Source organism: Anomaloglossus baeobatrachus, chromosome 4 (assembly GCF_048569485.1).
Source record: "Anomaloglossus baeobatrachus isolate aAnoBae1 chromosome 4, aAnoBae1.hap1, whole genome shotgun sequence".
Classification (NCBI taxonomy): Eukaryota; Metazoa; Chordata; class Amphibia; order Anura; family Aromobatidae; genus Anomaloglossus; species Anomaloglossus baeobatrachus.
In genome coordinates this window covers 652,131,549-652,159,033 of record NC_134356.1, presented here as the reverse complement: position 1 = coordinate 652,159,033, position 27,485 = coordinate 652,131,549, and the positions used below count along the sequence as shown (strand labels likewise).

The 27,485-nt window shown below is 45.4% G+C and overlaps 5 non-coding genes across 5 annotated transcripts; 2 read left to right on the top strand and 3 right to left on the bottom strand.

The window, feature by feature from the left end:
• Positions 1-9,011: 9,011 nt before the first annotated feature.
• Positions 9,012-9,084, bottom strand: TRNAK-CUU (transfer RNA lysine (anticodon CUU)). Its single transcript has one exon. It is a non-coding gene; the product is annotated as a tRNA-Lys (tRNA).
• Positions 9,085-12,281: 3,197 nt separating this feature from the next.
• TRNAE-CUC (transfer RNA glutamic acid (anticodon CUC)) lies at positions 12,282-12,353 on the top strand. Its single transcript has one exon. It is a non-coding gene; the product is annotated as a tRNA-Glu (tRNA).
• Positions 12,354-16,634: 4,281 nt separating this feature from the next.
• On the bottom strand, positions 16,635-16,707 carry TRNAK-CUU (transfer RNA lysine (anticodon CUU)). Its single transcript has one exon. It is a non-coding gene; the product is annotated as a tRNA-Lys (tRNA).
• Positions 16,708-22,640: 5,933 nt separating this feature from the next.
• Positions 22,641-22,713, bottom strand: TRNAK-CUU (transfer RNA lysine (anticodon CUU)). Its single transcript has one exon. It is a non-coding gene; the product is annotated as a tRNA-Lys (tRNA).
• Positions 22,714-23,293: 580 nt separating this feature from the next.
• TRNAK-UUU (transfer RNA lysine (anticodon UUU)) lies at positions 23,294-23,366 on the top strand. Its single transcript has one exon. It is a non-coding gene; the product is annotated as a tRNA-Lys (tRNA).
• The last annotated feature ends 4,119 nt before the right edge of the window (positions 23,367-27,485 follow it).

Below are 27,485 nucleotides of genomic sequence, written 5' to 3'. Positions count from 1 at the left end.
GGCAATTTCTCCTGAGTACACCAATACCCCATATGTGGTCAAAAACTACTCTTGAGGCACAGTGCAAAGTGAACACGGGAAGGAGCACCATATTTGATTTCAGATTTAGTTGGAATGGTTTGCGGGTGCCATGTCACATTGACAGAGCCTCTGAGGTGCCAAAACAACAGAAACCCCCCCCCCACAAGTGACCCTATTTTATAAACTGCACCCCCTCAATGAATTTAACCAGGATTGTTGTGAGCATTCTGACACTACAGGTATGTCACAAAACTTTATACTAATGGATGGTGAAAAAAAAAAAATTACATTTTTCCACTAAAATGTTGTTTTAACCCGTTTGCCAAGGAGAATAGGTAAAAAGGGCCCCTTAATGTTTTGCACAATTGCTCCTGAACATGGCAATACCTTACATGTAACTGTAAGCACTGTTTCACTGCACCACAGAGCTCAGGAGGAAAGGAGCGCCATTTGAATTTTGGAGCATGGATTTTCCTAGAATAGTTTGAAAACTCCAATTGCAGAGCCCCTAAGTTCCAGAAGAGAAGAAACCCCCTCAAGTAACCAAAGTTTTGAAATTACACCCCTTTGGGAATTCATTAGTGGGTGTGGTGAAAATCTATTCTCTGAAAAACACCCATGGTGTCAAATGCCATTAATGTTGCAGAATTAAAAATTGCAGATAATCCCTTGTAGTGCTCTGTAGATTGTAGTGTCCATACATTGTGCTTCTTGAAACCCATAGATTAAGCAGGCTCTCCTCACTACAATAATGTCAAACATGAGGACGATAATTGTGGCTTAGGCACATTATAGGGCTCTGAAGGGGTGGGGGCATTTGGATTTTGGAGTGAAAATTTTGCTGGGGGGGTTTAAGTGAGGAAGCCATATCTTTTTTTTCGAGCCCTTCTGTTACAAGTAACATGGAACCCCGTATATTTCTATTAAAAGATGATGGATCTGAGTGGGGCTTTGTGTTTTTGTGGGTTAAGAGTTGAATGCTCTTTGGTGCCAATTTGGATACAGAACATTTTGGATCCATCCACATTTATCCTGTGCTCAATGCTGAGTGCTTACATTGGGGTTTTCATCTACATTTCCAAAATACGTGATTAAGATTAAACCGCTAATGGATCCATTCACTATAATAAGGCAGCAGAGTTACTCTGGACTCTGACCTCTGTTCAGCAGTGTCTGTCTTTTCAAAGGTGGACAAAACTGTTGATGACTGCACTTTTCTGCACCCCTAAAATTACACGTAAAAAGATGTACACTGCTGAATCACAGTGAAACCATTGGGAATTTGGGCGGAATCATGTTTTTTACATATACAGTAATTCCTGGTATAAGCACATAGAGTAGAGCGCAGAGTAAATATGAGCCACACTATACTGTGATCTTTTGGAGGTAGAATAAACAAATCAACAGCAGTTGAAGGATTGGCTTTATTTATTTTTTATGCCATTCATTGTGCAGTATAAATGATTAGGCACGTTTATTCCACCGGTCAGTATCAATAGAGCGATACCAGATTTATACTATTATTTTAGGTTTGGCAGCTCTGATCGCAGCTGCATTGTACTGCAATGATCAATCCTTGCAGTATCTGTCAGATCTGCACTCAGAAACTTGATCACTGAGGCTTCCCGTAGTCAGGTGGCCCAGAGGTTGTTATGATGACCTCAGTTGACCATATTGACAGTTGGGCCTTTGCGATTACATCGCGGAGGCACCAGTTGGAGGGGAGAGAAATCATGATCCCTCTCCCAATCGCCTAAGTGCCGTGATTGACATTGATTGCGGCATTTAGGAGATTAAACAGCTCGTGATGGTGCTTGGACCCTCCCTAGCTGTGATAAACAGGGCTCGGCCGTTGGCTGTCGGGAAAGTCGAGTCCTTGGTGGCAATCATGCCTGCGCCCCAGCATTCACCAGGCCTTACATGTATGTCCTAGGTCAGTAAGTACTTCCAATCTAGGAAGTATAGGTACATCCAAGGTTAGGAAGGGATTAATTTAGATCTTGATATGTTCCCGCATTATGTGTTGTTTTACCTCGGTACTGCAGGCATACTCCCCATGTGGCACTTGACCTGTTAACACATTTCCCTTGTGAAACGCACAGGCTATTTCCAGTTCCAAGTGGAAAAAAATTAACCACTTCCATTTCCATGAGCATGTCCTGTGGACTCTCATTTTCAGAGGCAACAGTCTGTTTCACATGAGTGGCGCTGTTTTCAATTGTGATGTAAGTTTATGCATTATATTTTCAGATTACCTCTGATGAAGCTATGATGCGGTAGCGAAACGCGTTGGTATGTATCATCAGGCATATTCTCTTATCCATGCTGAGCTCACCTGGCTGTACTTTGCACCTTGCTTGTAGGTTTTAGGCCCTGTGCGCACTAGAAAAAGGATTTTTCTCAAGAGATTTCGAGTCTGAAAGATTAGCGCACTTGCGTTCAAAAAACGCACCAATAACGCACCAAAAATGCATGCGTTTTTACCGCATTTTTTATATGTTTTTTCCGCAGGTTGGGCCCTGTGTTTTCTTACCATTATCTATGGCAAATAACGCAGGGACCTGCAGAAAAAAAAGTGACATGCTGTCACGCTCCCCGGGTCCTCGGCTCCCCTCCCCGGGTCCTCTGCTCCGCTCCCCGGGTCCTCAGCTCCGCTCCCCGGCTCACCTGCCACGCTCCCCGCTCTCCAGCCTCCGGTGCCCGTCCTTCCCAGGCCCCCTGGTCTCCGATCCCGGCGTCTGACGGCTTCCCAGGTCCTGGCCGGCTCCCCTGCGTCCTCCTCTCAGCTTTCTTCCCTGGCTTCTGGCACCCGGGCCGCGCGCATGCGCATTAGGGCGCGCGCGCGGTCACTGACCCTTTCTTAAAGGGCCAGCGTCCATTAACAGGAAATGATGCAGAACAGGTACAGGGTATAAAGGGGTTATTGTCCAAGGGGGCGGGGCCTGATCTTCGTGTTTTCCCAAGCTAGGAGTCAGGTCTCCTTGTGTTTTGTGAGATACTTACCTCTCTATCTTCTAGAGCCGATCCTGCATCGCCATCCGGTCCTGCGGTACCTCGAACCCCGAACGCTGCCCATCTGCCATCCTGACAGTCCGTACCATCTCGGATCCCTGCGGTGACCCGTCTTCTCGCTCCAACGGTTCCGGACCCCGCCTGACACCATCACGGCTTCCGAACCTGAGATCCGTCACCCGGACCACCATCAGTGACCTCGTGGTCCCAGGGACTTCTCCGTATTCTCCCAGTGCACGGACTGTCCTGCTACCTACAGTGCTCCGGCTGCCGGACTCCTTTCCCTCATCCGGGAGTTCAGCCCAGTGGATCCACCTCCAGGGTCTACCCGTCCATCTGGCCCTAACAGTAAGATCAGGCCATGGATCCCGCCGAAGCACTAGCGGCCTTGCATGAGGAACTCCAACGCCAGCGTGAAGTTCAGACCCGCATGCTGAACTTTATGACTTCTGTGGACACCCGCCTGACCACGCTACAAGCGGCAGTCACGTCTTCAACATCCCGAGCCTCCACTAGTCAAGCCACGACCCCCGCTCCCGTGGCTGCCTCTTCGGATGCTTCCAGACTGCGTTTGGCCTCACCACCCCGGTACGCCGGAGATCCCAAGACCTGCAGGGGGTTTATAAACCAATGCTCCCTCCATTTCACGCAGCTGCCACATCTGTTTGCCTCCGACCAAGCCAAGGTCGCCTTCATCATGTCTCACCTAGAGGGCGAGGCACTGGCGTGGATGAACCCCTTGTGGGAGAAGGAGGAACCTATGACCAAGAACCTCCAGGAGTTCCTGCAGGCCTTTCGCAGCACCTTTGACGAACCCGGACGCGCCTCCGCGTCTGCGTCATCACTTCTCCGGTTACGTCAGGGAACACTGACGGTGGGTCAATACGCCATCCGTTTCCGCACCTTGGCGTCAGAACTCGGGTGGAATAACGAGGCCCTAACCGCCGCCTTCTGGGAAGGACTATCGGGTCGAATCAAAGATGAGCTGGCTGGACGTGATGTACCGTCCACCCTGGACGCCCTGATTACCCTAGCGACTCGAGTGGACATACGCTTTCAGGAGCGGTCCAAAGAGGTATCCCGTGAGAGACGTCCGGTACGGCATTCCTCTCCTCCACGGAAGCCCGCCGTACTCCAGTCAACGGCCTCTGGTGTCTCCGTCCATGAGCCCATGCAGATCGACCGTGTGCGACAGTCTGAACAACGTCGAGCAGAGCGGCTCGCCAAGGGTCTCTGCTTTTACTGCGGAGAGGGCACACACCTGCTACACGCCTGTCCAGAGAGGCCGGGAAACTCCAAAGCCTAGGGTTGGTAGGAGAGGCCACCCTAGGTGCTGGGACTCTCTCAGACCCAGTTACATGGACTGTGCAAGTAACAACGGGAGAGACGCGGTTTACGGCTGAGGCGTACCTCGATTCTGGGGCAGCAGGCAACTTCATCCAGCAGGCCACGGTGGACAAGTACCGGGTGCCTGTTACTCCACTCGACAAGCCCCTCGTGATTGCCTCTGTGGATGGGAGACCTCTCTCTGACACCATCTCCTGGATCACCAAGCCGCTTGAACTGCGTATCGGTGCTCTGCACACCGAGAACATCGCTCTCTACGTCCTCCCACATATGTCACATCAAATTCTGCTGGGCCTTCCCTGGTTGCGGACACACGAGCCTTCAGTCAGCTGGGGCACTGGCGATATTACTCGATGGGGGTCTTCTTGCCATGAGAGGTGTCTGAAGACCATACAACCCATCCGGCGACCTCCGGTTCCCGAGTCCCTACCGGGACTGCCCTCAGCCTATTGGTCCTTCGTGGACGTCTTTGACAAGAAGGAGTCCGAAGTACTTCCACCACATCGTCCTTACGATTGTGCCATTGACCTGCTCCCGGGAACTACACCACCTCGAGGACGGATATATCCACTCTCTCCAGCCGAAACAAGGGCCATGTCTACGTACATCACAGAGAGCCTGGCTAAGGGATTCATCCGGAGATCCTCCTCTCCTGCTGGAGCAGGCTTCTTCTTCGTAAAGAAGAAAGAGGGTGACCTACGCCCATGTATAGACTACCGGGGATTGAACCTGATCACCGTGAAAAACAAGTATCCCCTGCCGCTCATCCCCGAATTGTTTGATCGGCTCAGAGGAGCTCGTGTGTTCACCAAGTTGGATCTTCGGGGTGCCTACAACCTGGTCCGTATCCGCTCAGGGGATGAATGGAAGACCGCGTTCAACACTCGCGATGGGCACTACGAATACTGCGTGATGCCCTTCGGCCTGTGTAATGCACCAGCTGTCTTCCAAGAATTAGTGAACGATGTGTTTCGGGACCTTCTCTACGTCTGTGTGGTGGTATATCTGGACGACATCCTTGTCTTCTCTCCGGACCTCCAGACCCACCGAGAGAACGTGCAACTGGTTCTACAACGACTGAGAGAGAATCGTCTGTACGCCAAGTACGAGAAGTGCGTCTTCGAACAGTCTTCTCTCCCCTTCCTGGGGTACCTCATCACCGATACCGGACTGCAGATGGATCCCAAGAAGGTCTCCTCCATTCTCAACTGGCCTCCTCCTTCTGGACTGAAGGCAATCCAACGCTTTCTGGGATTCGCTAACTATTACCGCCAGTTCATTCCTCACTTCTCGGCTCTGACTGCTCCTCTCTCCGCCTTGACCAAGAAGGGGGCTAATCCAAAGGACTGGTCACCTGCGGCCGACGCCGCGTTTGGCGCTCTAAAGCGAGCCTTTGCCTCCTCTCCTGTACTCCACCGTCCAGAGTTAAACCGCCAGTTCACCTTGGAGGTGGATGCCTCCTCCTCGGGAGCCGGAGCAGTGCTCATGCAGAAGTCCTCCTCCGGGAAGATGGTGACGTGCGGTTTCTTCTCCAAGAGCTTCTCCACGCCTGAACGCAATTACACCATCGGTGACCGAGAGCTATTGGCGGTCAAACTGGCTCTGGAGGAATGGCGCTATCTTCTGGAAGGAGCAGTGTACCCTGTCATTGTTTACACGGACCACAAAAACCTGGAATACCTGCGGACTGCTCAGCGACTGAACCCACGGCAAGCCAGGTGGTCCTTGTTCTTTGCCCGGTTCGACTTCCAGCTTCATTTCCGACCCGCAAACAAGAATGTACGCGCTGATGCCTTGTCTAGGTCTTTCGTGCCCATGGAACAGGAGGAAGAGACATCTCAACCCATCATCTGTCCAAGTAAGATTATTCCGGTGACTCCTGTCACCCTGGCCCAGATACCGCCCGGGAAGACCTATGTCTCTGAGACAGACAGGCAAAAAGTGTTACACTGGGGTCATGCCTCGAAAACAGCCGGTCATGCAGGTCAGAAGAAAACATGGAGCGCTATTGTACGTCATTACTGGTGGCCATCCCTGCGCACGGACGTCGCCTCTTTTGTCTCTGCCTGCTCCTCCTGTGCCAGGAACAAGACACCCAAACACCTGCCATACGGCCGTCTTCTGCCTCTGCCCATACCCTCAGTTCCCTGGCAACACATAGCGATGGACTTTATTACGGACTTGCCATTGTCCTCCGGACACACAGTCATATGGGTCGTGGTGGATCGATTCTCTAAAATGGCCCATTTCGTTCCTATGGCTGGATTGCCCTCTGCTCAGGAACTCGCGGACGCCTATATACATCACATCTTCCGCTTGCATGGCTTCCCATCACACATCGTGTCCAACAGAGGAACTCAGTTTACCTCCCGCTTCTGGAGGGCTCTCTGCAAACATCTGGGAGTGACTCTAGACTTTTCATCTGCCTACCATCCTCAGTCTAATGGCCAAGTGGAGAGGATCAATCAAATATTGACATCTTTCTTACGTCACTACGTGAACGCCCATCATGACGATTGGTCCACGCTTCTTCCTTGGGCAGAATTCTCCCATAATCACCACATCAGTGAGTCGTCCTCCAGCTCTCCCTTCCATGTCGTTTACGGACTCCAGCCCTCCGTCCCATTGCCGGTATCCCCTTCTTCGGATGTCCCTGCTGCTGATACTGTAGCCCGTGACTTTGCAACCATTTGGGACTCTGTCAAGGCGTCCCTTGGGCGTGCTTCCCTACGGATGAAACGACACGCAGACAAGAGACGTCTGGATCCTCCGTGTTTCTCTCCTGGAGATCTCGTCTGGCTTGCTTCCAAGTACGTCCGCTTGAAGATCCCATCATACAAGCTGGGTCCTCGCTACATCGGGCCGTTTAAAGTCCTCAACAAGATCAATGAGGTCTCCTACAAGCTACAGCTCCCGGCCACGATGAGGATACCCAACTCATTCCACGTCTCCCTGCTCAAGCCGGTTGTCCTTGGTCCCTTCTCCGCTGCTGCCAGTCCGGCTCCTCCACCTATTGCCGATGACGACATCTATGCGGTAAGGGATATCGTGGCCATGAAGACCGTACGAGGTCGACAGTTCTTCCTGGTGGACTGGGAGGGGTATGGTCCTGAGGATAGGTCCTGGGAGCCCAGGGAGAACGTGGGCACTCCTCTGATCCGTGCCTTCATGTCCCGGTTGCGGGGAGGGGGGCGTGGGGGGGGGGGTACTGTCACGCTCCCCGGGTCCTCGGCTCCCCTCCCCGGGTCCTCTGCTCCGCTCCCCGGGTCCTCAGCTCCGCTCCCCGGCTCACCTGCCACGCTCCCCGCTCTCCAGCCTCCGGTGCCCGTCCTTCCCAGGCCCCCTGGTCTCCGATCCCGGCGTCCGACGGCTTCCCAGGTCCTGGCCGGCTCCCCTGCGTCCTCCTCTCAGCTTCCTTCCCTGGCTTCTGGCACCCGGGCCGCGCGCATGCGCATTAGGGCGCGCGCGCGGTCACTGACCCTTTCTTAAAGGGCCAGCGTCCATTAACAGGAAATGATGCAGAACAGGTACAGGGTATAAAGGGGTTATTGTCCAAGGGGGCGGGGCCTGATCTTCGTGTTTTCCCAAGCTAGGAGTCAGGTCTCCTTGTGTTTTGTGAGATACTTACCTCTCTATCTTCTAGAGCCGATCCTGCATCGCCATCCGGTCCTGCGGTACCTCGAACCCCGAACGCTGCCCATCTGCCATCCTGACAGTCCGTACCATCTCGGATCCCTGCGGTGACCCGTCATCTCGCTCCAACGGTTCCGGACCCCGCCTGACACCATCACGGCTTCCGAACCTGAGATCCGTCACCCGGACCACCATCAGTGACCTCGTGGTCCCAGGGACTTCTCCGTATTCTCCCAGTGCACGGACTGTCCTGCTACCTACAGTGCTCCGGCTGCCGGACTCCTTTCCCTCATCCGGGAGTTCAGCCCAGTGGATCCACCTCCAGGGTCTACCCGTCCATCTGGCCCTAACACATGCTCATTCTTTAACTCAAAAAATTCTGCAGAAAGAATGTTCTTGAGAAAAAAAACGCAGTGTGCGCACAGCTATTTTTCTTTTTGCATAGGTTTTGCTGGAGAATGCAGAAAGATTACAACCATTTTCTGCAGCAAAAACGCAAAAAAAAAACCGCGGGTAAAAACGCAGTGTGCGCACAGGGCCTTATCTTATATTTTGCTTATAACAAGACTTTGTTTTAACTTAGTGCCCCCATTTGACATTTGTTATTTATTTTCATTATATTTTCTCCTTTTTCCATTTTTCAAGTCCCTTATCATTTCCATGTATATTTGACCTATTTAACTGTATTTGCATTTACACTGTAGATGCTCTAACCAAATAATCCTATTAATGTATGCCTGATGTTGGGGTTATTTTGGGATTATTATGTCAATCTCCATGTCTGTTGTTTCCATATATTTCTAATTGTTTGTCATTTTCTGCCACTGTTGTATTGTTATTTAATAAAAAAATGTTCTTCTCTTCTACATGTACAGTATGATCTAACAATCTCTCCTGCTTCTAGATAAATCGCTGTGCATGTGTTTTGAATGGAAAGAAAGGTCACAAGATCACCAGGAAAACACAAGAGAGGAGCCCGAAAAATGCTGAAAATGTGTCGCCCAACGTGGGGCTCGAACCCACGACCCTGAGATTAAGAGTCTCATGCTCTACCGACTGAGCTAGCCGGGCTGCTTATCAGTGGAAGATAAAATACCAGTGCTTGTTCGGGTAAAGGAAACATTTCTTTATGATTATATTTATTAAACATAATGGAAGGTAGGCCATAATACTATGGAATGAGCACCGGGGTACCACTACGTAGTGACCCCCGAGTGGGTATGTTCTTCAATAAGCAATAAAAGGACTTGTTTATAGTAAAACAATGATTATACCTATAGTGAAGAGTGGTCACAGTGGATGGGAGGGAGGATCCCCAATGATCGTTTCGCAGAGGAGCTTTTTCCAGGGGCAGTGTGTTATTATGGTGCATAGCCATATATAAGGCATGTTGAGAGTCTTCCGAACCACTGCACATAGATATTGACCTTTTGAAAATTAAACATTTATAATATTTGTTGGGCCATAGTTATATATGCTAGAAATATCTAAAAAACTGACCAACAAATGTGAACAGGTGCTAACTGAAAAACCATAGTAACTATAAAATGCATAAAACTGCACACTGAAAAGCCAAAAATGTACAAGGGAAAATATGGCACTGCATTACTGCAAAAGAGGTTCCCGGATTACAGAGATATACCTTGCCGTTGGTTTCCGGGCTTACATGCATTGGCCAATACATAAACCAAATATCTCTCTTTTGCAGTAATGCAGTGCCATATTTTCCCTTATACATTTTTGGCTTTTTCAGTGTGCAGCTGTATGCATTTTATAGTTATATATGCTGACTTAGACAGCCACTTTCCAGATATCACAATTATGACAATTTTTCCACCAATTTTTGGACACCAACCCATAATTGGAGAGATATATTCCCCCTCTTTATAACAAGAGGACACCTTCACATCTAATATTATCTTCTGAAATATATTCACATATAGTTGTTTACACATTTTTTCTAGAGGTCACGCTACCTGGGGGGGGTGGGCTCTACTCTTGCTTTCCTGTCCATCCAATGCAGGTTATCATGAACCATAGCCACTATTGTCTCTGTGCCTGATCTTCTTATTTCTCATTTTTTATTTATTATATCTTTTTTGTACCAATCACTTTTTGCATATTAAAATATTTAATAAAAATCAATTTATATTTCACTATATCCTTGGTTTTCGTTCTTCTTGTTCTCCTTTTTTTATACAATGATTATATTTATGTGTATACATGCAGATATTTTTTTATCCCCTTTATATTAGACTGTTTTTGCTATTTTTATGACTCAGTCATGGGTACGGGATTGAAATAGACCAGGTGAGTGCTGCTAAGAGCAGTTCTACTATTCATATGTGAGGCCGTATGGCACATTTTATAAAAATATTTTAGTGTAGGACTGCCTCTAATGAGATTTGCCGTGACGTGGCGAGGCAGCTCAAGAAATTGCAATTTTTTGCCAAAAATCTCAAAAATTTTTATAATAAGTACAGTTTGGAATGTTTAGTGCTGAAGTGCACATTTGGTGCTGGCTTTTTGTTTTTTCTTCTATTTTTATGCACTGTATATTGGTATTAGTTAATTTTTTTTATTTTGTGCATTTTGGTATTTTCAGAGGACTGTATACTGGTATTAATTGATGGGATTTTTGGATACATATTCGGGCGTTGTATGGTGTTGAAAATTGTTTCACTGTATATTGCTATCATTAATTTTTAATTATTTTAGCATTGTATTTTGGCATTTTTTAGGCTCTGTATATTGGAATTATTTTAGCACCCTATAGTGGTGTGTTACTCTGTATTTGTTGTGTGAATTCTGTACTTCTCTGTATTGTGTTTAATGTCTGCATTGTGTATATGACCTCTGTACTGTGTGTCTGAATTATGTATTTGCGGTTTGTGTTTGATGTCTGTATTGTGTATTTGTTGTCTGTATTGTAGTTTATTGTCTATATTGTGTATTTAATGTCTGTATTGTATTTTGTTGTCTGTATTGTGCATTTGATGTCTGTATTGTCTATTTGATGTCTGTATTGTGTATTTTATGTCTGTATTGTCTATTTGATGTCTGTATTGTGTATTTGATGTCTGTATTGTATGTTGTATGTCTGTATTGTATTTTGTTGTCTGTATTGTGTATTTGATGTCTGTACTGTATTGTGTTGTCTGTATTGTGTATTTGATGTCTGTATTGTCTATTTGATGTCTGTATTGTGTATTTGATGTCTGTATTGTATATTTGTTGTCTTTATTGTATTTTGTTGTCTGTATTGTATATTTGATGTCTGTATTGTGTATTTTGTTGTCTGTATTGTGTATTTGATGTCTGTACTGTATTGTGTTGTCTGTATTGTGTATTTGATGTCTGTATTGTCTATTTGATGTCTTTATTGTCTATTTGATGTCTGTATTGTGTATTTTATGTCTGTATTGTCTATTTGATGTCTGTATTGTGTATTTGATGTCTGTATTGTATTTTGCTGTCTGTATTGTGTATTTGATGTCTGTATTGTATTGTGTTGTCTGTATTGTGTATTTGATGTCTGTACTGTATTTTGCTGTCTGTATTGTGTATTTGATGTCTGTATTGTGTATTTGATGTCTGTATTGTATTTTGTTGTCTGTATTGTGTATTTGATGTCTGTATTGTGTATTTGATGTCTGTATTGTGTATTTGATGTCTGTATTGTATTGTGTTGTCTGTATTGTATTTGATGTCTGTATTGTATTTTGCTGTCTGTATTGTGTATTTGATGTCTGTATTGTATTTTGTTGTCTATATTGTGTATTTTGTTGTCTATATTGTGTATTTGATGTTTGTGCTGTATTGTGTTGTCTGTATTGTCTATTTGAAGTCTGTATTGTGTATTTGATGTCTGTATTGTGTATTTTGTTGTCTGTATTGTGTATTTTGTTGTCTGTATTGTATATTTGTTGTCTGTATTGTGTATTTTGTTGTCTGTATTGTGTATTTTGTTGTCTGTATTGTGTATTTTGTTGTTTGTATTGTATATTTGTTGTCTGTATTGTATTTTGTTGTCTGTATTGTGTATTTGATGTCTGTATTGTATTTTGTAGTCTGTATTGTGTATTTGCGGTTTGTATTTGATGTCTATATTGTATTTGGTTGTCTATATTGTATTTTGTAGTCTGTATTGTGTATTTGCGGTTTGTATTTGATGTCTATATTGTATTTGGTTGTCTATATTGTGTATTTGATGTTGATGTAAATAACTTACTCTCAGAGTCTGCAGTGCTCACATGGCTCCCACATCTTCCCTGGTGGTCTAGTGGTTAGGATTCGGCGCTCTCACCGCCGCGGCCCGGGTTCGATTCCCGGTCAGGGAAGTATTTTTTTTTTCTTTGTTTCATTAATCTACAACAAACTTTATATAAGCATAATTTCATGTTATTATGACTATCGTAATCATTTTAGTTTTATTTTTCAACTGATAATTGTTCAGCTTTCATTAAATATTGTGACTAACTACAGAAACAGGATCACGGCAAGAGGGTGTGGGTGTTACGGTATGGGTAGCTGATGGACTAATAGGTGGAGAAATACGCCTATCAGAAGTCAGGGTCCACCGTGCAGTGATGTTATGGCTGCTGCTGGTAGATAGGTGCCTGAACTGCAACTTGGCAAATGGTACTAAATATCAGCGTCCCCGGAGTTAAAGAACCCACAGGGAGGAAAAGAAAGGTAAGACCATGAACTCTATTACAACACAGAGAGGTATGGGGTATAGTAATGGCTACTCTGTTACTGCACAGGGCGCCAAGGCCTGAAATCTCGTGTTACAGATCGCACGGATGCTCGAATATAAACTCTACCGAGCACTGTTATTTCACAGCGTCAGGTTATGACTTATCACTTCTGTTACTTCACAGAAGCAAATATATATATGTGGCGTACACAGTACAAATAGGGTGTATTTAGTGGAGACTAACCGTATCCCTCAATGGAGGAGACTCAAAGGGTGTGTAGAGCAGTCAATGAGGTCAATAGCTCCTATCAAGGATTACTATGGCGTTCTACCGGCTAATCACCAGTGAACCCAGTACTAGCATAGCCCAGACGCTCCGCCTAAACTGGTCTGATGTGACCGCGATGCCTCGCCCTACACCTGCCTCCTAACCCTTTATCAGTCCCAGAGGACTTCGACACCTGGCCCTGTACTAACGTGGAAAGTGCTTGTGTCGCGGGCGGAGGAAGGGACGCTGCGCTCTCTCTCTGCTCGGGTCCGGCTGCCGCTGCTGCTGCGGCCGCTGCCGCTTGGTGGCTCGAACGATGGGCCGGATCCCGGAGACTCAAGCGGCGCTCCTCGCCCGTGAGTGAAAAGGGGGGTTTGGTTTTGGGGATTTATTGTCCGTGACGCCACCCACGGTTGTGGTGATTGTGTGGACACCACCGCTGCTCTGTATGGGGATCCCGGGAGCGGTGACAGGGAGCAGCTTTATTGTTATTTCTCCCCTCCATGGGTAGGGGGTTGGTTGTCCCGGGGCCCGGTGATGGGGTAGGGGTGGATGGCAGGCCGGGTGCGGGGCCTGGTGAGGTGCAGGGTCGCGGGGGCAGCGCTGTGCCATACGGCACGGTGGTACTCACTCAGCCTGAGACGGTGACACAGTTCTCGGTAAAACACTCGGCTGGAAGGACGGTTCCCACGGACGGCTGCTGTTGCTTTTCCCCGGTAGTTAACGGTGACTGTCTCTTTCCCTGCACCTTGTGTAATGTTGGTAGCGATGGGTTCCCACCGGTTACCCGCTCCCCGACTTGGATATGGGCCAGAGGAGCCCCTCTTTGCCCGCAGGCGCTGGCCCTGAGAAACTGGTGCCTTGGCGGTGGCGGTGTCTCTCTTATACGGTTGGACTGTTGCCTTCAATCGGGACTTAGTTCTTTGGAGACCCGGAGGTCCCCTTCACTGACGGATTTGGCAAATTCACGGCGACTCCTAGCCTTGCCGGGATCCGAAAGGCCCCTGCCAACGGTGCTGGCTTTTCCTTGTGTACCGGTCTGGTACCGCCGGGCCACCACCCGTCCACGGTCCTCACGGCACCTCCGATCAGCCTCCACTGCAGACGGTCACCGCCGTCTGCTAACCTTGCTGTCTCAGTCCGGGGCACACACCCGGACCAACTTCAGGCTTTCAAACTGTCACTTTTCTCTTTCACTACTTTCCCTCCTTCTACTTCAAACTCCAAACTCTAACTGCCTGTGTTTTCCTGCCTCCATAACTGTGAACTCCTTTGTGGCTCCACCCCCTGGTGTGGACATCAGCCCCTGGGGAAGGCAACAAGGATTACTGGTCTAGCTTTGATGTACCTAACCGGGGTGTAGGGTGTGGTGATGTCATTACCTGTGACCCCTGGCTTGCCCAGGGCGTCACACTTACTACACCACATATGAACACGACTGAGCACAGCCATGTGGGTGCCCAAGGCTTATATAACCTAAGGACAGCCCACAAGTTGGAGATCCTTATGGCCCGCCCAAACCATAACCAAAGAGTGGTCTTCCATGTGACCACACGTCACTGATGACGTCACTGAGGCCAATGGGATCGTTCCACGTCATCTGTGATGTCACTAGGCCAATGGGATCGCGCCACATCATCTGTGATGTCACCATAGCCAATAGGATTGCGCCACGTCATCTGGACACCTGATGCACTAAGTGCCTGAGCATGCTCAGAAACCTGAACCACTGACTTAGTCTCAGAATTGAGACTATCAGGCTGAGCATGCTCAGAAGGCACAACCCAGGACTTAGGCTGAAAACACCTAGATGTTTGGGTTAGTACCTGAGACTCAAGGAAGCGAACCGAACGAGGCCGAGCATAGGGGGAAATCATCCCAGGAGGCATCTGAGAAGACGCCGCAGCTTGGTTTCTGACAGTGGGGCAGTATAAGTGCATCCATATTTTGTATTTTTAGGACATTTCAGTATGATGCATTAGATGCCCACACCACTTCATCAATACTGCCATTTCATTGAAAGGTGCGCTGGAGTAAGATGTGCCTCTTAGTGAATTTGGACAGCTGCTGTTGAAATCAGGGACCAGAATTGACACACAAAGTTTTGCACAAACTTCACTGACTGTCAAGGCGGCATTAGGCTGTGTTCAGATTGCAGCTTCTGACATTCTATCGATGGTTTCTCTAGTGTCTGGGATTAACACAGCAAGACTCAGGCTGTGTGCTGATTCATAGGTAGGCTAGCAAGAGTTAATCTCTGCTAGTCTCCTTGCTCCTTTAATCACATATTGTGGGGAGACCTATCACATCTGTTCTCCTCCTATTTATGCTGGTGGAATCCTTCTACCCATGCCAGCTATAGTTTATGCTATGTTGGTTTGAGAGGTATGGTGTCCCAGACTTACTGGTGAAAGTTGTACTCATTGCTTGATATGGTTGTGGAGTTTACTCCTGTTGTTTTGTAGCTTCCTTCCGGCTTTTGTTTTTCCTCCTGAACCTCTTATTGTCTTTATCACTATGTGTGCGTGCTATGTGACAGAGTTTTAATTTTCCCTTGTCTGTCTTTATCTGTGGATTTACACACACTCCTGTCTTGTCCCTCTCTGGGGAAAGGGGTAAACAGATCAGGAGTAGTCAGGACAAGGGCCAGGAAGGAGACTCAGGCATCCCCACCATTAGGAGTATCCCTGAAATTAGGGATAGACTAGGATGCCCTAGCTTGAGGCAAATATAGCCTTGCCTAGTAGTTGCAAACTTATAACATACTCCGTAGTTATTAGAATATAGCAATGAGCGTTAAAATATAACTTTTATTTGCTAATAATAATATATCATGACCTAAAGTGACTGAGTGCTATGTAAAATGCAGTGTTCAAACAAATAGTTAAGTGCATAAATTGTAAATTGTAATGACTCTATATAATGACTCTATATAATATATAGGAATAGATCTCTCTGTGTGTAATGACTCTATATAATATATAGAAATAGATCCCTCTGTGTGTAATGACTCTATATAATATATAGAAATAGATCCCTCTGTGTGTAATGACTCTATATAATATCTAGAAATAGATCCCTCTGTGTGTAATGACTCTATATAATATATAGAAATAGATCCCTCTGTGTGTAATGACTGTATATAATATATAGAATAGAAGATGTTTCTTTTTCCCTGAAGAAGAAGGCGGACATGCCTTTGAAACGCGTTGGAATGGCTCAATAAAAGAACACCTTTTTAATACTCAAGCTTTGTGGTTTATAGCGCGGCATGAAACCTGTCTTCTATTTTCTGATTTTATACAGTAACCATTTTCTTTGACGGGGCCGCTGCTGAACCATCCCAGCACTCATATACGTCTGCACAGGGGTTGTGACTGGCACAACCTGACCAGGTGAGTGCATCCATTCTCTCTACCCTTCAAACCCAAATATCAGGTAAGACCCTATTGCGCCTTTTCTTTCCCTACTACAGATTTGTTATGACTCTATATAATATATGCGCTTCACTTTTTGTATTGAACTACTGAAATAAATTAACTTTTTGATGATATTCTAAGTTCTTACAATGCATTTGTATATGGAAAGATCGTAGGGGTGCAAGGAGCTCAGGGTGGAGGAATGGTATTTTGTCAAGAGATTGACAAAAGAAACCGCCCAACGTGGGGCTCGAACCCACGACCCTGAGATTAAGAGTCTCATGCTCTACCGACTGAGCTAGCCGGGCTGCTTATCAGTGGAAGATAAAATACCAGTGCTTGTTCGGGTAAAGGAAACATTTCTTTATGATTATATTTATTAAACATAATGGAAGGTAGGCCATAATACTATGGAATGAGCACCGGGGTACCACTACGTAGTGACCCCCGAGTGGGTATGTTCTTCAATAAGCAATAAAAGGACTTGTTTATAGTAAAACAATGATTATACCTATAGTGAAGAGTGGTCACAGTGGATGGGAGGGAGGATCCCCAACGATCGTTTCGCAGAGGCGCTTTTTCCAGGGGCAGTGTGTTATTATGGTGCATAGCCATATATAAGGCATGTTGAGAGTCTTCCTAACCACTGCACATAGATATTGACCTTTTGAAAATTAAACATTTATAATATTTGTTGGGCCATAGTTATATATGCTAGAAATATCTAAATAACTGACCCGCACATCCAACAAATGTGAACAGGTGCTAACTGAAAAAACATAGTAACTATAAAATGCATACAGCTGCACACTGAAAAGCCAAAAATGTACAAGGGAAAATATGGCACTGCATTACTGCAAAAGAGGTTCCCGGATTACAGAGATATACCTTGCCGTTGGTTTCCGGGCTTACATGCATTGGCCAATACATAAACTAAATATCTTCCTTTTGCAGTAATGCAGTGCCATATTTTCCCTTATACATTTTTGGCTTTTTCAGTGTGCAACTGTATGCATTTTATAGTTATATATGCTGACTTAGACAGCCGCTTTCGAGATATCACAATTATGACAATTTTTCCACCAATTTTTGGACACCAACCCATAATTGGAGAGATATATTCCCCCTCTTTATAACAAGAGGACACCTTCACATCTAATATTATCTTCTGAAATATATTCACATATAGTTGTTTACACATTTTTTCTAGAGGTCACGCTGCCTGGGAGGGGGGGGGGCTCTACTCTTGCTTTCCTGTCCATCCAATGCAGGTTATCATGAACCATAGCCACTATTGTCTCTGTGCCTGATCTTCTTATTTCTCATTTTTTATTTATTATATCTTTTTTGTACCAATTACTTTTTGCTATTAAAATATTTAATAAAAATCAATTTATATTTCACTATATCCTTGGTTTTCGTTCTTCTTGTTCTCCTTTTTTTATACAATGATTATATTTATGTGTATACATGCAGATATTTTTTATCCCCTTTATATTAGACTGTTTTTGCTATTTTTATGCACTGTATATTGGTATTAGTTAATGTTTTTTTATTTTGTACATTTTGGTATTTTTTGAGGACTGTATACTGGTATTAATTGATGGGATTTTTGGATACGTATTCGGGCGTTGTATGGCGTTCAAAATTGTTTCACTGTATTTGTTGTGTGAATTCTGTACTTCTATGTATTGAGTTTAATGTCTGCATTGTGTATATGACCTCTGTACTGTGTGTCTGAATTATGTATTTGCGGTTTGTGTTTGATGTCTGTATTGTATTTTGTTGTCTGTATTGTGTATTTGATGTCTGTATTATATTTTGTTGTCTGTATTGTGTATTTGATGTTTGTATTGTATTTTGTCTGTATTGTGTATTTGATGTCTGTATTGTGTATTTGATGTCTGTATTGTGTATTTGATGTTTGTATTGTGTATTTGATGTCTGTATTGTATTTTGTTGTCTGTATTGTGTATTTTGTTGTCTGTATTGTATTTTGTTGTCTGTATTGTGTATTTGATGTTTGTATTGTATTTTGTTGTCTGTATTGGATATTTGATATCTGTATTGTGTATTGTGTTGTCTGTATTATGTATTTGATGTCTGTATTGTACTTTGTTGTCTGTATTGTCTATTTGATGTCTGTATTGTGTATTTGATGTCTGTACTGTATTTTGTTGTCTGTATTGTGTATTTGCGGTTTGTATTTGATGTCTGTATTGTATTTTGTTGTCTGTATTGTGTATTTGATGTTGATGTAAATCACTTCCTCTCAGTGTCTGCAGTGCTCAAATATCTCCAACATCTTCCCTGGTGGTCTAGTGGTTAGGATTTGGCGCTCTCACCGCCGCGGCCCGGGTTCGATTCCTGGTCAGGGAAGTATTTTTTTTTTTCTTCGTTTCATTAAATCTACAACAAATTTTATATAAAAATAATTTCATGTTATTATGACTATCGTAATCATTTTAGTTTTAATTTTCAACTGATAATTGTTCAGCTTTCATTAAATATTGTGACTGACTACAGAAACAAGATCACGGCAAGAGGGTGTGGGTGTTACGGTATGGCTAGCTGATGGACTAATAGATGGATAAATACGTTCCCGGAGTTAAAGAACCCACAGGGAGGAAAAGAAAGGTAAGACCATGAACTCTATTACAACACAGAGAGGTATGGGGTATAGTAATGGCTACTCTGAAACTGCACAGGGCGCCAAGGCCTGAAATCTCGTGTTACAGATCGCACGGATGCTCGAATATAAACTCTACCGAGCACTGTTATTTCACAGCGTCAGGTTATGACTTATCACTTCTGTTACTTCACAGAAGCAAATATATATATGTGGCGTACACAGTACAAATAGGGTGTATTTAGTGGAGACTAACCGTATCCCTCAATGGAGGAGACTCAAAGGGTGTGTAGAGCAGTCAATGAGGTCAATAGCTCCTATCAAGGATTACTATGGCGTTCTACCGGCTAATCACCAGTGAACCCAGTACTAGCATAGCCCAGACGCTCCGCCTAAACTGGTCTGATGTGACCGCGATGCCTCGCCCTACACCTGCCTCCTAACCCTTTATCAGTCCCAGAGGACTTCGACACCTGGCCCTGTACTAACGTGGAAAGTGCTTGTGTCGCGGGCGGAGGAAGGGACGCTGCGCTCTCTCTCTGCTCGGGTCCGGCTGCCGCTGCTGCTGCGGCCGCTGCCGCTTGGTGGCTCGAGCGATGGGCCGGATCCCGGAGACTCAAGCGGCGCTCCTCGCCCGTGAGTGAAAAGGGGGGTTTGGTTTTGGGGATTTATTGTCCGTGACGCCACCCACGGTTGTGGTGATTGTGTGGACACCACCGCTGCTCTGTATGGGGATCCCGGGAGCGGTGACAGGGAGCAGCTTTATTGTTATTTCTCCCCTCCATGGGTAGGGGGTTGGTTGTCCCGGGGCCCGGTGATGGGGTAGGGGTGGATGGCAGGCCGGGTGCGGGGCCTGGTGAGGTGCAGGGTCGCGGGGGCAGCGCTGTGCCATACGGCACGGTGGTACTCACTCAGCCTGAGACGGTGACACAGTTCTCGGTAAAACACTCGGCTGGAAGGACGGTTCCCACGGACGGCTGCTGTTGCTTTTCCCCGGTAGTTAACGGTGACTGTCTCTTTCCCTGCACCTTGTGTAATGTTGGTAGCGATGGGTTCCCACCGGTTACCCGCTCCCCGACTTGGATATGGGCCAGAGGAGCCCCTCTTTGCCCGCAGGCGCTGGCCCTGAGAAACTGGTGCCTTGGCGGTGGCGGTGTCTCTCTTATACGGTTGGACTGTTGCCTTCAATCGGGACTTAGTTCTTTGGAGACCCGGAGGTCCCCTTCACTGACGGATTTGGCAAATTCACGGCGACTCCTAGCCTTGCCGGGATCCGAAAGGCCCCTGCCAACGGTGCTGGCTTCTCCTTGTGTACCGGTCTGGTACCGCCGGGCCACCACCCGTCCACGGTCCTCACGGCACCTCCGATCAGCCTCCACTGCAGACGGTCACCGCCGTCTGCTAACCTTGCTGTCTCAGTCCGGGGCACACACCCGGACCAACTTCAGGCTTTCAAACTGTCACTTTTCTCTTTCACTACTTTCCCTCCTTCTACTTCAAACTCCAAACTCTCACTTCCTCCTCCAAACTCTAACTGCCTGTGTTTTCCTGCCTCCATAACTGTGAACTCCTTTGTGGCTCCACCCCCTGGTGTGGACATCAGCCCCTGGGGAAGGCAACAAGGATTACTAGTCTAGCTTTGATGTACCTAACCGGGGTGTAGGGTGTGGTGATGTCATTACCTGTGACCCCTGGCTTGCCCAGGGCGTCACACTTACTACACCACATATGAACACGACTGAGCACAGCCATGTGGGTGCCCAAGGCTTATATAACCTAAGGACAGCCCACAAGATGGAGATCCCTATGGCCCGCCCAAACCATAACCAAAGAGTGGTCTTCCATGTGACCACATGTCACTGATGACGTCACTGAGGCCAATGGGATCGTTCCACATCCACATCATCTGTGATGTTATTACGGCCAATGGGATTGCACCATGTCATCTGTGATGTCACTAGGCCAATGGGATCGCGCCACGTCATCTGTGATGTCACCATAGCCAATAGGATTGTGCCACATCATCTGGACACCTGATGCACTAAGTGCCTGAGCATGCTCAGAAACCTGAACCACTGACTTAGTCTCAGAATTGACACTATCAGGCTGAGCATGCTCAGAAGGCACAAACCAGGACTTAGGCTGAAAACACCTAGATCTTTGGGTTAGTACCTGAGACTCAAGGAAGTGAACCGAACAAGGCCGAGCATAGGGGGAAATCATCCCAGGAGGCATCTGAGCAGACGCCGCAGCTTGGTTTCTGACAGTGGGGCAGTATAAGTGCATCCATATTTTGTATTTTTAGGACATTTCAGTATGATGCATTAGATGCCCACACCACTTCATCAATACTGCCATTTCATTGAAAGGTGTGCTGGATTAAGATGTGCCTCTTAGTGAATTTGGACAGCTACTGTTGAAATCAGGGACCAGAATTGACACACAAAGTTTTGCACAAACTTCACTGACTGTCAAGGCGGCATTAGGCTGTGTTCAGATTGCAGCTTCTGACATTCTACCGATGGTTTCTCTAGTGTCTGGGATTAACACAGGCAGACTCAGGCTGTGTGCTGATTCATAGGCAGGCTAGCAAGAGTTAATCTCTGCTAGTCTCCTTGCTCCTTTAATCACATATTGTGAGGAGACCTATCACATCTGTTCTCCTCCTATTTATGCTGGTGGAATCCTTCTACCCATGCCAGCTACAGTTTATTCTATGTTGGTTTGAGAGGTATGGTGTCCCAGACTTACTGGTGAAAGTTGTTCTCATTGCTTGATGTGGTTGTGGAGTTTACCCCTGTTGTTTTGTAGTTTCCTTCCTGCTTTTGTTTTTCCTCCTGAACCTCTTATTGTCTTTATCACTATGTGTGCGTGCTATGTGACAGAGTTTTAATTTTTGTGTGTAAAGACTCAATATAATATATAGAAATAGATCCCTCTATGTGTAATGAGTTTATATAATATATAGAAATAGATCCCTCTGTGTGTAATGACTTTATATAATATATAGAAATAGACCCTCTGTGTGTAATGACTGTATATAATATATAGAAATAGATCCCTCTGTGTGTTATGACTCTATTGTATAAAATCGGAAAATAGAAGACGGGTTTCATGCCGCGCTATAAACCACAAATCTGGAGTACTAAAAAGGTGTTCTTTTATTGAGCCATTCCAACGCGTTTCAAAGGCATGTCCACCTTCTTCTTCAGGGAAAAAGAAGATGTTTATTTTTCCCTGAAGAAGAAGGCGGACAGTATACAGTAACCATTTTCTTTGACGGGGCCGCTGCTGAACCATCCCAGCACTCATATACGTCTGCACAGGGGTTGTGACTGGCACAACCTGACCAGGTGAGTGCATCCATTCTCTCTACCCTTCAAACCCAAATATCAGGTAAGACCCTATTGCGCCTTTTCTTTCCCTACTACAGATTTGTTATGACTCTATATAATATATGCGCTTCACTTTTTGTATTGAACTACTGAAATAAATTAACTTTTTGATGATATTCTAAGTTCTTACAATGCATTTGTATATGGAAAGATCGTAGGGGTGCAAGGAGCTCAGGGTGGAGGAATGGTATTTTGTCAAGAGATTGACAAAAGAAACCGCCCAACGTGGGGCTCGAACCCACGACCCTGAGATTAAGAGTCTCATGCTCTACCGACTGAGCTAGCCGGGCTGGTGACTGTTGTGGGATGTCCTTCTCCTGGTCTCCAGCTTTCATGTTTTGTGATGGGATTGTGAGTGCAAGAGTGGGCAAAATGCAGTTTAGTCATAATCTGATGACTTTTGCATATAATTGTGCACACTTCTTCCTACTACTGAGTTATGGACTCCACAACAGAAGGATAATATGGACCAAGGTGGTGACTCGTAAGAAAAGGCAGAGCAGAGTTTGGTCGGCGTCCCATCACCATGTCCTCCTGCAACCACTTTTCATTCTCAGGAGAATCTTTATCACTTAACGTAAAAGTAAAGGAAGTTTATCCCCCCCAAAACTCAACTTACACCCCTTACATCCAAATATGGGAGACTTTGCCCCAATAAAAATCATATCTGTATTACCTTTATTTTACCTAAAAAAACATTTTATTATATTGGTAAACGAGGCTCCTCTGTGCACGTGACGCCAAGTGTCCTGTGTGATATACGGACAAGACAGGAGCGTCATAGGAAAATCCTATATTCTGATCAATGTAGCTTATCATCCATATTGGAGGAACTGGCAATAATGTCACCGAATACCGCTCATTCCATGAGCCCGGATAGCTCAGTTGGTAGAGCATCAGACTTTTAATCTGAGGGTCCAGGGTTCAAGTCCCTGTTCGGGCGATAAACTTTTTTGCAAAATACCATCATATTTTATGTCGAAAATTGTTCCTTCATTGCTTCCTTATTGGAGTGAGTTATAAAGCAAGCACAGTGATCTTGTCAAGCAACTTTTTTTACAAGCTACGTTACATTATATCAAAATGTGATATCTTCAGTATTGTCCTATCAAAAAATATAAAATATTTACAAAAATGTGATATACTGAGTGTATATATATATATATATATATATATACATAGTATATATATATATATATATATATGCATTTATATGTATTTTTTTAGGACATTTGAGAGTGATGCTTTAGATGCAGACCACAATTCTTCACACCCCAGTCTTGATGAGTACAATGTGCCTGTTTGGGAACTGGGGCATCCACCAGCTGCAGTATTAATTGTACATCAGTCAGGGGCTGTGATAATTTACGCCACCATGTAGAATAAATTATGATATATGTGTTGACCACACCCCCTCCTGAATAAACACCACCCTTTTTGTTTCTTTTGTTTTGTTTTTTTTTTAAAAAATAAAAGCTTGCTCAGTTGGTCAGGATTGGTGCAAATGAAAAATGGAAAACAGAAAAGTGTCTTCTCCAAAATGTTCCCACAAAGTCGCTAACCTACAACTGCCCCAATATAGGCCGACCACTTAAAAACAACCGCATAATATTATCCCTCCTCCACCAAACTGTACAGAGAGCATAGTGCCATCAGGGGGTAACTTCTTCCTTCACCAATCCCAGACTCCTCCATCAGATGCAGATAGAGCAGTGTGAGCCGTCACTGCACAGAATTCATAGTATTTAGGCATCACTTTTCTTGACATCAAGAAGAAGAATCAACAACAAGTGGGACACAATTGTGAAGTTGAATGAAGTTTATTGCTTATTTTAGACTTTTGTAAAATATAAAAAACTGAAAATTGGGGTGTGCAATATTATTCATCCCCTTTACTTTCAGTGCTGCAAACTCACTCCAGATGTTCATTGAGGATCTCTGAATGATCCAATGTTGTCCTAAATGACTGATGATGATAAATATAATCCCCTGTGTGTAATCAAGTCTCCGTATAAATGCACCTGCTCTGTGATAGTCTCAGTGTTCTGTTTAAAGCGCAGAGAGCATCATGAAGACCAAGGAACACAACAGGCAGGTCCGTGATACTGTTGTGGAGACGTTTAAAGCCGGATTTGGTTGCAAAAATATTTCCAAAACTTTAAACATCAGAAGGAGCACTGTGCAAGCGATCATATTGAAATGGAAGGAGTATCATACCACTGCAAATCTACCAAGACCCGGCCGTCCATCCAAACTTTCATCTCAAACAAGGAGAAGACTGATCAGAGATGCAGCCAAGAGGCCCATGATGACTCTGGATGAACTGCAGAGATCTACAGCTGAGGTGGGAGAGTCTGTCCATAGGGCAACAATCATCCGTACACTGCACAAATCTGGCCTTTATGGAAGAGGGACAAGGAGAAAGCCAGTTCTCAAAGATATCCATAAAAAGTGTAATTTAATGTTTGCCACAAGGCACCGGGGAAACACCAAACATGTGGAAGAAGGTTGGTCTGGTCAGATGAAACCAAAATTACACTATTTGGGCATAGTGCCGAACGATATGTTTGGCATAAAAGCAACACAGCTCATCACCCTGAACACACCATCCCCACTGTCAAACATGGTGGTGGCAGCATCATGGTTTGGGCCTGCTTTTCTTCAGCAGGGACAGGGAAGATGATTAAAATTGATAGGGAGATGGATGGAGCCAAATACAGGACCATTCTTGAAGAAAACCTGTTGGAGTCTGCAAAAGACCTGAGACTGGGATGGAGATTTGTCTTCCAACAAGACAATGATCTCAAACATAAAGCAAAATCTACAATGGAATGGTTCAAAAATAAACGTATCCAGGTGTTAGAATGGCCAAGTCACAGTCCAGATCTGAACCCAATCGAGAATCTGTGGAAAGAGCTGATTCTTCACCAGAACATTAACACTTTTATCTTTATGTTTGAAGCCTGAAATGTGGGAAAACTTTGAAAAATTCAAGGGGGCCGAATACTTTCGCAAGCCACTGTACATGCAGATATTTTTATCCCCTTTATATTAGACTGTTTTTGCTATTTTTATGCACTGAATATTGGTATTAGTTAATGGGATTTTTTTTTGTACATTTTTGAATTTTCAGAGCACTGTCTACTGGTATTACCGTAATTGATAAGATTTTTGGGTATATAGTGCAATTACACAAAGAAGGATCTATTTCAAGTGTTTATTTCTGTTAATCTTGATGAATATAAAATTAGAATAATTACAACAAAACACCTGCAAAGGCTCCCTAAGCATTTAAAATGGTCCCTTAGTCTGGTTCAGTAGGCTACGCAATCATGGGTAAGATTGCTGACTTGACAGATGTCCAGGAGGCAGTCATTGACACACTCCACAAGGAGGGTAAGCCACAAAAGGTCATTGCTAAAGAAGCTGGCTGTTCACAGAGTGCTGTATCCAAGCATATTAATGGAAAATTGAGTGGAAGGTAAAAGTGAGGTAGAAAAAAGTGTACAAGCAACCGGGATAACCGCAGCCTTGATAGGGTTGTTAAGAAAAGGCCATTCAAAAATTTGGTGGAGATTCACAAGGAGTGGACGCTGCTGGAGTCAGCGCTTCAAGAGGCACCACACATAGACGTGTCCAGGACATGGGCTACAAGTGTCGCATGCCTTGTGTCAGGCCACTCATGACCAATAGACAACACCAGAAGCATCTTACCTGGGCCAAGGAGAAAAAGAACTGCACTTAGACAAAAGGTAAACCGGCACTACTCACATGTAGTGATGAGCGAGCATGCTTGTCACTACTCGGTACTCGCACGAGTATCGCTGTACTCGGGCTGCTCGGCGGGGACCGAGTAATCTCGCGATACTCGTGCTGTACTCGTGGTCTTCATTTCTGCATGTTGGTGCTCTTTTGAGAGCCAGCCCTCATGCAGGGATTGGCTGGCAGACCACTGCAATGCCACAGCCCTGTTAGTTGTGGAATTGCAGTGATTGGCCGGCCTGCACAGCGTGACCGAGCCTTTATATCGGCCGGCGCGCTGTGCTCTGCTCACAACTATCCAGACAGTCAGTGCAGGGAGAGTGTCGCTGATTCAGGGAAAGCTTTGCGGCCCTTTATAGCTTTTTCAGTTGCAGGGCTGCAAACAGTGTGACCAAAAGTCCTTCTCAGGACTATTCTAGTTGTATACAGGCAGGCAGGGTATAGCCAGGTCGGAGTACAGTAGCAGAGTCCTTCTCAGGACTATTGTTGCTATATACAGGCAGGGTATAGCCAGGTAGGAATACAGGCTAGTGACCAGAAGAGTCCTTGTCAGGAGTCGGACTATTGTAGCAGTATACAGGCAGGCAGGCAGGGTATATAGCCATTCCTAGTGGTGACCGTATACCAGCCTTCATCATATCTGGGGCTGGTGTACACAGTCTAAAACAGTCCAGATAGTGTCAGACTTCTCAGTAATTGTCGCTCCTAAAAACCAGTTAGGTTCTTATTGCGTCCGTGCTTGCATTTAAAAACAGCACGTGTGTGGCAGTCAGTGGCAGTGTACAGGTGCGCGTTTTGCACAAACTATTATATAACGCACAAGTCTAGTGTATAATACACGTCAGTCAGCAGTGTCTGATAGTGTCAGACTTCTCAGTAATTGTCGCTCCTAAAAACCAGTTAGGTTCTTATTGCGTCCGTGCTTGCATTTAAAAACAGCACGTGTGTGGCAGTCGGTGGCAGGGGACAGGTGCGCGTTTTGCACAAACTATTATATAACGCACAAGTCTAGTGTATAATACACGTCAGTCAGCAGTGTCTGATAGTGTCAGACTTCTCAGTAATTGTCGCTCCTAAAAACCAGTTAGGTTCTTATTGCGTCCGTGCTTGCATTTAAAAACAGCACGTGTGTGGCAGTCGGTGGCAGGGGACAGGTGCGCGTTTTGCACAAACTATTATATAACGCACAAGTCTAGTGTATAATAATACACGTCAGTCAGCAGTGTCTGATAGTGTCAGACTTCTCAGTAATTGTCGCTCCTAAAAACCAGTTAGGTTCTTATTGCGTCCGTGGTTGCAT